Source organism: Lithobates pipiens, unplaced genomic scaffold (assembly GCF_037356315.1).
Source record: "Lithobates pipiens isolate NorthernLeopardFrog02 unplaced genomic scaffold, aLitPip1_a1.2 Scaffold_28, whole genome shotgun sequence".
NCBI lineage: Eukaryota > Metazoa > Chordata > Amphibia > Anura > Ranidae > Lithobates > Lithobates pipiens.
The window spans coordinates 192,554,528-192,566,602 of record NW_027507789.1 but is presented as its reverse complement, the minus strand read 5'-3'; positions in this window follow the sequence as shown (position 1 = coordinate 192,566,602).

Sequence of the window (12,075 nt, the reverse complement as noted above, 5' to 3'; positions counted from 1 at the left end):
GTGCCAATATCTAAATCGAGGGGTGCCCTCTTGTGTCAAGAGTCTGTTCTGCAGGTCAGAAGGAGCCCAGCATGCATTTGTGAAGGCGGCAGTGCCTGACGTGCATACCTGTGAACTTTCCAAAATTGGTGAGCCTGAGATCGGGGTGGGACAGGGTAAGGGGAGGGGCTAATAGCAGCCCACCAAAGTTGGAGTATTGGTTTAACCACTCCAATACTGGGCACTTTTACTCCCTTCCTGACCAGGCCAATTTTCAGCTTTCGGCGCTATCACAATTTGAATGACAATTGCGCGGTCATGCAACACTGTCCCAATAAGAAATTGTTATAATTTTTTTCACACAAATAGAGATTTCTTTTGGTGTTATTTAACCACTTAACCACTAGCCCTGGAAGGTTTTACCCCCTTCATGACCAGAGCATTGGTAATTTGGCACTGCGCTGCTGATTCAACTGGTAATTGCGCGGTCATGTAATGTTGTACACAAACTAAATTTGCGTCCTTTTTTTCCCACAAATAGAGATTTCTTTTGGTGGCATTTGATCACCTCTGGGATTTTTATTTTTGAGAAAAAAGACTGAAAATTTGGAAAGAAATAATGTTTTTTACGTTTTGTTATAAAAAAATATCAAATAAACACAATTTTTGTCATACATGGCCAAAATTTATTCAACCACATGTCTTGGGTACAAAAAAATTCACTAATGCCACGTACACACGATCGGACTATCTGGCGGACTTAGTCCGGCAGACAATCCAACGGACTTTGCAGCTGAGGTCCGCCGGACGTTCAAGTGAACGGACTTGGCCACACACGATCACTCCAAAAGTCCGGCGGATTCGAACGTGATGACGTAGAATAAGGATGTTCATAGCCAGTAGCCAATAGCTGCCCTAGTGTCGGTTTTAGTCCGCCGGACTAGCACACAGACAAACGGATTGTCCGCAAATTTGAAGCAAGTCTTATTTCTAAGTCCGCCAGACTTTTGGGAAGAAAAAGTCAGCTGGAGCCCACACATGATCGAATTGTCCGGCGGACTCTGGTCCACCGGGTCTGATCATGTGTACGCGGTATAAGTGTATATTTGTTGGTTTACACAAAAGTCATAGCGTCGACAAACTATGGTACATTTACTGGAATTTACACAGCTTTTACTTTCTGACTGCCTATCTCATTTCTTGAGGTGCTAAAATGGCAGGGCAGTACAACCCCCCCCCCATTACATCTTTTTAGAAAGTAGGCACCCCAAGCAATTTGCTGATAGGCATGTTGAGCCCATTGAATATTGAATACCTTTTTATTTTACACAAAATTGCCTCCAAAATGATATATTGCTTACACATGGCATGAGTACATGTAGAGTGACACACAAAAATACATTCTGCTGCTTCTCCTGAGTATGGGGATACCTCATGTGTGAGACTTTTTGGGAGCCTAGCCGTGCACAGGACCCCGAAAACCAATCACCGCCTTCAGGATTTCTAAAGGCATAAAATGGAGATTTCACCCCTAACTACCTGTCACAGATTCGGAGGCCCTGAAATGTCAAGATAGCACAAAACCCCCCCCCAAATGACCCCATTTTAGAAAGTAGATACCCCAAGGTATTTGCTAAGAGGCATGGTGAGTATTTTACAGCTCTCATTTGTTTTTCAAAATGAAGAAAGTAAAGAAAAAAAATGTTTTCTTTTTTAAATTTTCAAATCTTTGTGACAAAAAACAGAAAATTGTACCATACTTACCGTAATTTTCTTTTCCTGGTGCCTATCCATGGCAGCATACCTGTGACAAGCTCCGCCTTGGCTCCTCCCTCAGGACTAGTGAATATTATAAAAGAAATCGTTAGCACAGCCCCAGCATTCTCCGTAATATAGAATACCGAGGGTGGGATTGTATGCTGCCATGGATAGGCACCAGGAAAAGAAAATTACGGTAAGTATGGTACAATTTTCTGTTTTCCTGGTGCCTCCATGGCAGCATACCTGTGACAAATAACTAGCTAAAGATGGGTGGGATGATGCTTAGAAGTTTATTTTAAAGAAATTATTATTTATAAGAAGCAAAAGCTGATGTGACTGCCTATATGCCAAACTCCACTGATGAGAGAGCCCCTGGGTCCACCCTGTAATGTTTCGGAACGTATGTTGGGACGACCAAGTCGCTGCCCTACAAATAGTTTCAATTGACACATTCGCTCTTACCCCCCAAGAGGCAGAAACCGCTCTGGTGGAGTGCGCCCTGAGCGCCGAAGGGGGTTCCAGCCCATTTGTCTTGTACCCCTTGTGGATGAGTTTAACGATCCATGAGTCAATCGTTCTTGCTGATGCCTCCTTGCCTTTGTTTTTTTTTTTTTTTTTTGTTTTTTTTTTTGTTTTTTGTTTTGTTTTCTTTTTTTTTTTTTTTTTTTTTTTTTTTTTTTTTTTTTTATCCCAGGGAATTATAAACAGCCTGATGGATCCCCTGCAGATAGCATCTCAAAGTGGAGGCAATGTCCAGCTCATAAAAAGAGCCAGAGTCCTGTTCAGAAAATGTTGGGAGTGCCCAAGGTTCCGACATGTTCAAGGATGATGCAACCTTGGGAATAAATCCTCGCACTGTTCTGAGTTCTACTCTGACCGGATAGAATATCATGTGAATTTGATCTGTTCCTAAAGCTTGGGGCTTTGAAACCCGTCTGCCAGAGGTTATAGCTATCAGGAAGGCTAGCTTCAAGGTTAGATTCCAGAGTGATGCTGACTCCGAAGGGGCAGAAAGGTGGATTGGCTAAGGACGATAAGGATGATAGCAAGGTCCCAAGTGGGAAAGGATTGTTTTGTTGGCGGTCGGATCTTTTTGACAGCTTTGAAGAACTGGATTATTAAAGGATCCTCGGCCCATCTTCTACTGGTTGCTGCTGAAATCGCTGATACCTGTACCTTTAGTGTACCTCTTACAAGGCCTAGGTCTAGGCCTACCTGTAAAAACTCAGGAATTTGAGAGGATGATGGGGAACCTGGATCACAGCTTCTGCCAAGCATGAAGGCCCTGAACTTGTTCCACACTTTATCGTATATGCCGTTTGTGGGTGGTTTTCTTGCCTTGAGCAAGGTTGCGATCACTTTATTGGAACACCCTAGGGATTGGAACCTTTCTCTTTCAGCTGCCAGATGTGAAGGTCCAGCCTGCGGGGGCCTGGATGGGTATGACATCCTTGCGACAGGAGAAGAGGTATTATTGTAACCTTGACTGGAGGCCGGGTACTCAGATACATTGCTGTGGGGAATTGGCCGGTACGGTATGACCGCTATCACCGTCGTGGTTTCTGTCATAAGTCTTGACAAGAATCTTGGAATGAGAGGCCGTGGAGGGAAGGCATAGGCCCGGTTGCATGCCCAGGGGGCTGAGAGGGCATCTATTGTCTCCGCCTGGGGGTGAGGAAGCCTTGAAACGAACCTTGGGAGTTTGGTATTGAATGCTGTTGCAAATAGGCCTAGCTCGAGGGGACCCCACTAGTTCACTATCCAGTCAAAATCTCCGGGTGTAGAGACCATTCGTTGGCATCAATGAACCTGTGGAAAAGGCTGTTGGCCCTCGAGTTGAGATGACCGGGCAGATAGACTGCCCTCAGGTCCTTTAGATTCCTTTCTGCACAGAGAATTATGGGTTCCACCTCCTTCAGGAGGGACCTGCTGTGTGTCCGCCTTTGCCGGTGTACATAAGATACTGCGGCCCTGTTGTTCATTTGGAGGAGAACTGGTTTCCCTGTAATCTTGAACTCTAGGGATAGAAATGCGAGGTAGGCCATTCTTGACCTCCAGGACATTTGACACCAAGCCTGCTGTATGGAAGGACCGTCTTCCCTGCACTGAAATCTGGTTGCAGTGTGCTCCCCAACCTGCTGCACTGGCATCGGTAGTAATTGTGATCCAGTCGACATGCCCTAATGGGCGCGGAATCAGAAGTGTCTGTTTCTTCATCCACCAACGTAGACTCCTGAGCATCAAGGTCGTCAAGTGTATGGTTTGGGATAGATACCGTCTGTTCCACAGTCTCAAGAACTCCAGCTGGAAATGTCTCAAATGCTAATGGGCCCAGGGGACCATAGGGATACAAGACGACATCTGGCCTATCAGGCCCAAACAGTTTGAGACTGTCAGGTAGGATCTCGTACTCACTTTCTTCATTTGTTGAATAATGGATGTCACCTTCTGAGGTGGGGGAGCCACTGTTCTGTTCCTTTTATTGAACAGCGCACCCAAATAAACCATCTCCTAGGTTGGAGAAAGGTGACTTTTCTCCTGGTTTATCTTCCATCCGAATTCTGCTAGAGTTGTCAAAAGAATGTTCCTGTGTTCCCCTAACTGGGCTGGATCCTCCGCCAGGAGTAGAGTGTCGTCCAAGTAATGGCATACCTGAAGCCCCAATTCCCTCAGAGGGGTTATGATGGCAATCAGGGTCTTTGTGAAGACTGCTGGCGACGTGCTGAAGCCAAATGGATCTCAGATACTTCTGGAACTGGAGTATGGGTATACGCAGGTAAGCGTCCTGCAAGCCTATTGACAATAACCAGTCCCCTGGTTAGACTACATGAATAATCATCTGTAGTTACTCCAGTTTGAATTTTTCTAGGAAGATAAAGGGGTTTAGTCTCTTTAGGCCTATCACAGGTCTTCACCCTCCATTTCTCTTGGGGACTAGAATACAGGAGTAACAACCCGAAAAACCCTCTGATGGAGGCACTGGGACTACTGCTTGCTGTTCTTGCAAGGAGAGAAGAAATCGCTGTAGTGCCTCCGCTCTTTTTTTTTTTTTTTTTTTTTTATTTGGAGGGAACCTTGACACCCTTTTCGGGGAGAAGAAGTCCTTGGGAGATTTGTCTAGGGACAACCAGAAATGGCTGTATTTGACTGTGGAGACTACCCAAGGATCCCTGCACTTTTGTTCCCAGATCTTTGAGAAGTGTTTTAACCTGGCCCCCATAGCTTGGGCTGGCCTGGCGTCCAAGGATTTAGTGGAATCCTGTGGGGTAGGCACTGGTCTCTGCCTTCAGGTCTTGAGGAACGTAGACTGTGTGCTTTTCCAAGAGCATTGCCCTTGCGGAGCAACGAATTGAATCAATGGCGGCTTCACCAATAAAGTCTGCTGAGAGCTTCAGCTCATCCAAGGCCTTGATTACATCCTCCTTTGGGATTTCCTGTTGGCCTGCCGAATCTATATTATTAATCCAGACACGTAGTGCATTTGACACTGATGTCAGAGCTATCACAGATTTACAGACGTTGCCTGCCATCTGGTAAGCCTTTTTGGATCCAGATCCATCCTCCTGTCCAGTGGGACCTTAAAGAAGATGAGTCTTCCAGGGGCAACGTGACATTCTTTGCCAACCTTACCACTGCTGCATCGACCACTGGAGAACCCTCCAGCACTGCGGAACTAGCCTCAGAGAGGGTATAACGTTCCCAACTGATTAATGGAGAATCTTTTCTCTGTCTTTTTCCACTCTTCTTCAATCACATCCCTTCCATGAGAGGGAAAAAGGATATCTGGCATTTGAGAAAGGGGAAGTACGATTTAGACTTTTAACCTCTGTGTTGGTCTCTTCCCAGCCGCTCTCTTGTTTAACTGCCTGTACAGAAAGCTGTACCATGGCGAAAGCAAAGCCAGAGGCATCTAGGTCATCAGATGATTCCACTGAGATGGCATTCTCTTCCTGATGATTTTAGAGGAAGATGCAAGGGTCGGACAAGAAATTCCACTTGTGGACGGCCCGGGAATGGGAGCCTCAGCCGTTTGCTCCTGAGGAGGAGATGCTGGCTGCGTCGGCATTGTAGCTACCAATTCCGCAGTGGAATCATTTACTGCTTTCTTAAGTAGGTCCGCCACTTGGAGACTTTCAGATTCTCTGTCCGCTGCATAGTCCCTGATGCAATTTCGACAGATCAGTTTGTCTGGAAGTGGGGTAGCCCCACAGGGCTGACATCTTGGAGATCTAGGTCTCGGGGAGCATGAATGACGGCGCTTTTGGGCCGATGCTTTCCCCTGGATGACCTGCTGTGACGAGAGTCATCATCGTCTCCATGTTGCCTTGAGGTCTTCTTAGACGTCTTCTGGCATACAGGACTGAAATACATAAAAGTACCAGCCACAGTGCACTCTTTTATCCATTTTTAAAAAAAGTGTATCGACTTACCTGGACGTAGGTCCTTACCTCAGGTGTAGAGTAGGATCTTGTGCGTGCGGCAAATGGCTCATACTAGACGGATTAGCAGAAACAGCAGCTAAGAAAATAGTTTTAGAGAAGAAAGATCAACCCACCACGTCTTGACTTGGTAAAAGTGAAATTACCTCTATAAACAATGGGTTCTCTACCTTTGTCTTTTTTTTTTTTTTTTTTTTTTTTTAACCCAGATGAACATCTATTTAAATAATTCTTATTAATTTTGTTTATATAATAATTTAATATATTTATCTTAAATTATTTAATTAATCGCTCCCCTTTTTTTTTTTTTTTTTTTACATTTATTTATTTATTTATTTTACCTAAAAGGAATGGGTATTTGCTCCCTGGAGCTCTCAGACGCAGTACTCCCTGCGGCCACAGGCGTCCCACTGAGGCCGACAGGGAGATAAATAGTGAAACAGGAGAGGCAGGGCACGATGCCCTTATCCAAAATGGGCGCGGCGGCCCCCCGGGAACTACTGCGCATGCGCCGACCGGCGGAACGGAAACCCGGAAGCCTCGCACCGCCGGCGCATGCGCAGAGCACCGCGGGGAACGCCGAGGGGGCGAATAAAGTGCCGGGGCTGAGCGCGCGCGGCTCCTACGGAGCTAACAATGGCAGGGGCTAGGAGAGGGGTTTTTCCTCTAAAAGAAGCAACGAAAAATAAAAGAAAAAATGAGAGGTCAAAAGAAAGACAGAAATGGAAAGTTGAGGAGGGGAAGATAGAGAGGGAAGAAGAAAGAGAAAGGACGAAGGGGAGAAAGAGAAAAGCCAAAGATGTAAAACCTAAAAGGGGAAGGAAAGAAGGAGGGAAAAAAAGAAATGTAGTAATAGCTGCTGCCTCTGTTACCATGAACGAGCTGGTGCCTGATCAACTTGCAGATAAAGCTCTTACTTAAGAGACAAACTGCTTGTCCCAAAAGATCCTACAGAAGGGACTTCCAACCTTATAAGCGCGTTTAGCTGCCCAAGAGAAGGAACTGCGTCCGGGAGAGGCTTGAACCCGGACGGAAGCTGCCGAATGCAGAAGGTAAGGACGCCGACCAGGATTCACTGCCATGAGGTATGAGGAAAAAAAGGAGAATGCTGGGGCTGTGCTAACGATTTCTTTTATAATATTCACTAGTCCTGAGGGAGGAGCCAAGGCGGAGCTTGTCACAGGTATGCTGCCATGGAGGCACCAGGAAAGCGAGATTTGCTAAATACTCAACAGATTTCTTCATTCACATGGAGAGTATATAATACAGTGCATTGAAGTGGTTAAGAGGAACCTTATGACAGAATTAAGGAAACTCCATGCCAAAATGTAAGAAAAAAAAGTGTGGCCCCCCCCCCCAAAAAAAAAAATCCATATCAGGCACTTTGAGTCTGGTATAGATTTTAAGGGGAACTCCATGCCAAAATGTAAAAAAATAAATAAAGGGGTTATTTGTGGTTTTGTTTTCAATAGGATCTTTCTATTCAATCTTTTCATTTATTTTTTTAATTTGATTTTCATGGTTTATTATCATTATTAGTAATGGTATTGATAAACATTATTATTTAATTTTTACTGATTATTATTATTATCATCATCACTATCATTATTAACATTATTATTATTAATAATAATATTGGTTAATATTTATTGGATGTCTATCTTTTTGTAGCAATTATATTGATTTATATACGTTTATAAGACCTTTCTAAACACAAATAAATGCATATAAATTATTTTAAACGTATAATGTGTTAAGATTCACTGCATTTAGAAAAAAAATAGAAATCCGTATATCTAGCAGCAGATTAGATACTCCGGACGCATGTACATTTACCAACAAGAGAAGGGGACTAGGGAAGTCTATGGTTTGAAATTACATTCAATTGCTCTTATAATTAAGGAAAAAAATAAATAAAATATGGGCTAAAAGGTTTTACAGTGCCTTGAAAAAGTATTCATACCCCTTGAAATGTTCCACATTTTGTCATGTTACAACCAGATAATTGTGAATGGAAGGAAAATGATAAATGGTTTTCAATTTTTTTACAAATAAATATCTGAAAAGTGTGGCGTGCATTTTTATTCAGACCCCTTTACTCTGATACCCCTAACTAAAATCTATCAGAACCAACTGCCTTCAGAAGTGACCTAATTAGCAAATAGAGTCCACCTATGTGTAATTTAAGCTCAGTATAAATACAGCTGTTCTATGAAGCCCTCATAGGTTTGTTAGAGAACCTTAGTGAACAGACAGCATCATAAAGGCCAAGGAACACACCAGACAGGTCAGGGATTAAGGTGTGGATAAGTTTAAAGCAGGGTTAGGTTATAAAAAAATATCCCAAGCCTTGAACATCTCATAAAGCACTGTTCAATCCATCATCTGAAAAAGGAAAGAGTATGGCACAACTGCAAACCTATCAAGACATGGCCGTCCACCTAAACTGACAGGCTGGGCAAGGAGAGCATTAATCAGAGAAGCAGCCAAGAGGCCCATGTTATCTCTGGAGGAGCTGCAGAGAGCCACAGCTCAGGTGGGAGAATCTGTCCACAGGACAACTATTAGTCATGCCCTCCACACTTTATAGAGGAGTAGCAAGAAGAAAGCCATTGTTGAAAGAAAGCCATAAGATGTCCTGTTTGCAGTTTGCGAGAAGCCATGTGGGGGACACAGCAAACATGGAAGAAGGTGCTCTGGTCAGATGAGACCAAAATTGAACTTTTTGGCCTAAAAACCAAAACGCTATGTGTGGCATAAAATTAACACTGCACATCACCCTGAACACACCATGCCCACTGTGAAACAGGGTGGTGGAACTATCATGTTGTAAGGATGCTTTTCTTCAGGGAAGCTGGTCAAAGTTGATGGGAAGATGGATGTTGCCAAAAACAGGGCAATCTTAGAAGAAAACCTGTTAAAGTCTGCAAAAGACGTGAGATTAAGGCGGAGGTTCACCTTCCAGCAGGACAACGACTCTAAACATACAGCCAGAGCTACAGTGGAATAGTTGATGTAGAAATATGGACTACAATTGCAACAAACAGTTATTCTCTGCCTTGTCTGTCTATCGTATTATCCCTTTAGTGCCCAATGTTATTAAGCTGACATATTTGTGAGCCCGATCAAAGGGATTGTGGGATTGTAGTTCCACCAGTTGGCTGTCCCCTTGCATGACTATACGCCCGGACTACATATCCCAAGGATCTTTGCTACCATTGGGGAGATTGCTGGGAAGAGCTATAAAAGAAACCAGAGACCTGCCCCAGGCTCTCTTCTTCCCAGGCCTCGTGTGTGATGGATCTCTCCGCGCAGGAAGAGTGAGGTCACTGGCTACCACGCGGGTGTACATCATTCCTACCTGACCGATAATGGGTCCAGCGCTGCCTGCTGCTCATCAGACATCTGACCTTCACCAACTCGACTGCACAGCAACTCACGCTCCGTTATTCATAATCAGGGTATCATCACAAGCAGGTACGCAGCCGGGATGTCTATCCGAGGATCGGTAGTTGCAAGGCGTTGAATCTGCCTGGTTAGTTGGTGAGAGGGCAATTGCCCACCTTTGCAAATCTTTCCTTGGTTGTTTTACTGGGACACTGTGTACAGACAGCTTTATCTTGGGAGCACTTCACTGCATTTCTATTTGAACACTGTACATAGGCACCTTTAGCTACATTCATCATAAGATATACTACCACTCTGTTACTAAACTTTATCATACAGTCAGGGGTCAAGTCCTGGGGAAAAAAGTGTGGGAACTCCCACCCAAGATCCACTCCCCCACCAAAAAATAAATAAAATGATACGCTCATATGCACGAATGCTTCAAAAGTGGTAATTTTCATCCAATTTTCGTATTGCGTGTATGAAGCTTAATTGTTAGTAGATAAAAAAAACAATCCTCAATAAACATAAATACAGTAATTCTCTGAATAATCAGCATTCATTCAATTGTGCTTCCATGCAAATGTGAACATCATGTTCTGATCTTTATTGGGAAATGTTATTTTGTATATAGAGTGTTTATGTGGTGAGTTTACACTTTTCATTGAACAGAGTTTGGATAACACAGGGATAAACGGAAAGGTCATGAATTAACTGCACATTAACTGGACAGAATGCTTGGGGAGATAGTGATGTGTTCCTGCTTAGGAGATGTATGTTAGCTTGGGGGGCGGCAAACTCTGCAGGGCTCCAACACACACTTGCTGCTATTCCAACATAAACTTCCCTCCTGGCATTAAACGTTGCCAGGTATTGTGCTCAGCTTACCACCCCAAACTGATGTTCCTCCCTCAGCTCACCTCTCTCCCTGCATGTCCTGTGAGCAGAATAGCTGATCTACCCGTCAGCTAGACCTAGACCTGATCTACCTGTCAGCAAGCTGTGATTGACAGATAGATCAAAGCAGAAGCTGTCATGGGGCCCCCTACTGGCAATGCCTGAATGGTCAGGTGTAGAGGTCGACCGATATGGGTTTTTCTCTGGCCGATGCCGATGCCGATATTTAGAAATCATGGCGGCCGATAGCCGATATATGATGCCGATTTTTTTTGGGCCGATATGTTAGGCCGATTTTATTTTATTTATTTATTTTTTTCCTTTTTTATTTTATTTTTTAATCCCCCTTGATCTAACACACCTTTCCCACTGGGGCGTTTTTCAGGCGCTTTTGGGCTAAAAATAGCGCCTGTAAAATGGCTCCCCTGCAGTCTGTGTGAAACTTTCACACTGAGGCGATGCGCTGGCAGGATCTTAAAAAAAAAAAGTCCTGCAAGCAGCACGTTTGGAGTGATGTATACCGCTCCTCCACCACTCCTGCCCATTGATATGAATGGGCACCACTGCTGAAGCGCATGCAATGCGATTTGGCAGCAGTGCTTCATGGGCGCATTTAACCTCTTCCTTGGCCGCTAGCTGGGTTATATGTGCCCCACTAGCAGCCAAATAGCACCGCTAAAATGATGGTAAAGAGCCGCTAAAACTTGCGTTTTACCATCAACGCCTGCCCGCTCCAGTGTGAAAGCAGTCTTCATAAGTGATACAGAAAATTTCTTACATTTAAACATTTATTAAACAAAACAAAACCCCCAATCAGTTTACTTGTATGTATGATTTAGATCAAAAAAAAAAAAAAAACCTATATATTAAATAAAAACAGGTAGTCAAAACTTTTGTACGAAAAAAAAAAATGGGCTAACTTTACTGTTTTTATTTTATTTTTATTTTTTAAATAGTGTATTTTTTTCCTAAAAAAAATGCATTTGAAAGACCTCTGTGCAAATGCCGTGTGACATAAAATATTGCAACAACCGCTATTTTATTCCCTAGGATCTCTGCTAAAAAACTATATATAATTTTTGGGGGGGTCTAAGTGATTTTCTGGCAGAAAATACAGGATTTTTACTTGTAAGCAACAAGTGTCAGAAAAGATTTAGTCTTTAAATGGTTAAACTGAGAACTTCTACACACAGAGATGATTTCATTCATTCAGAAGTGTAAACATTGTATCATTCTGTTCTTTTCTTGGCAGTCTGCCCAGAGAGGAGGAAAGGGTTGCTATGACGACTCAGGCAATTTACACTGACTGAAATGACTTCTGTAATAGAAAAGTCCCGCTGTAGTTCTAAATCGGCTTTTCATCAGCTCAAATCGGCCGATGCCGATTATTTAAAAAACGGCAAATATCGGCCGATATATCGGCCGGCCGATATATCGGTCGACCTCTAGTCAGGTGTGCGGCACTTACTGTTGTGAGCTGTGTCGGCAGCTGCTGGTGTAGTACCTGCCACACAGCTTGCATACTTCAAAGTCTTGCAGGACACGGCTGCTAACGGGAACTGAGTTCCTGTTGTGGAAAAAGTACAGGAACTCCGTTCCCATGCGTTCCCGC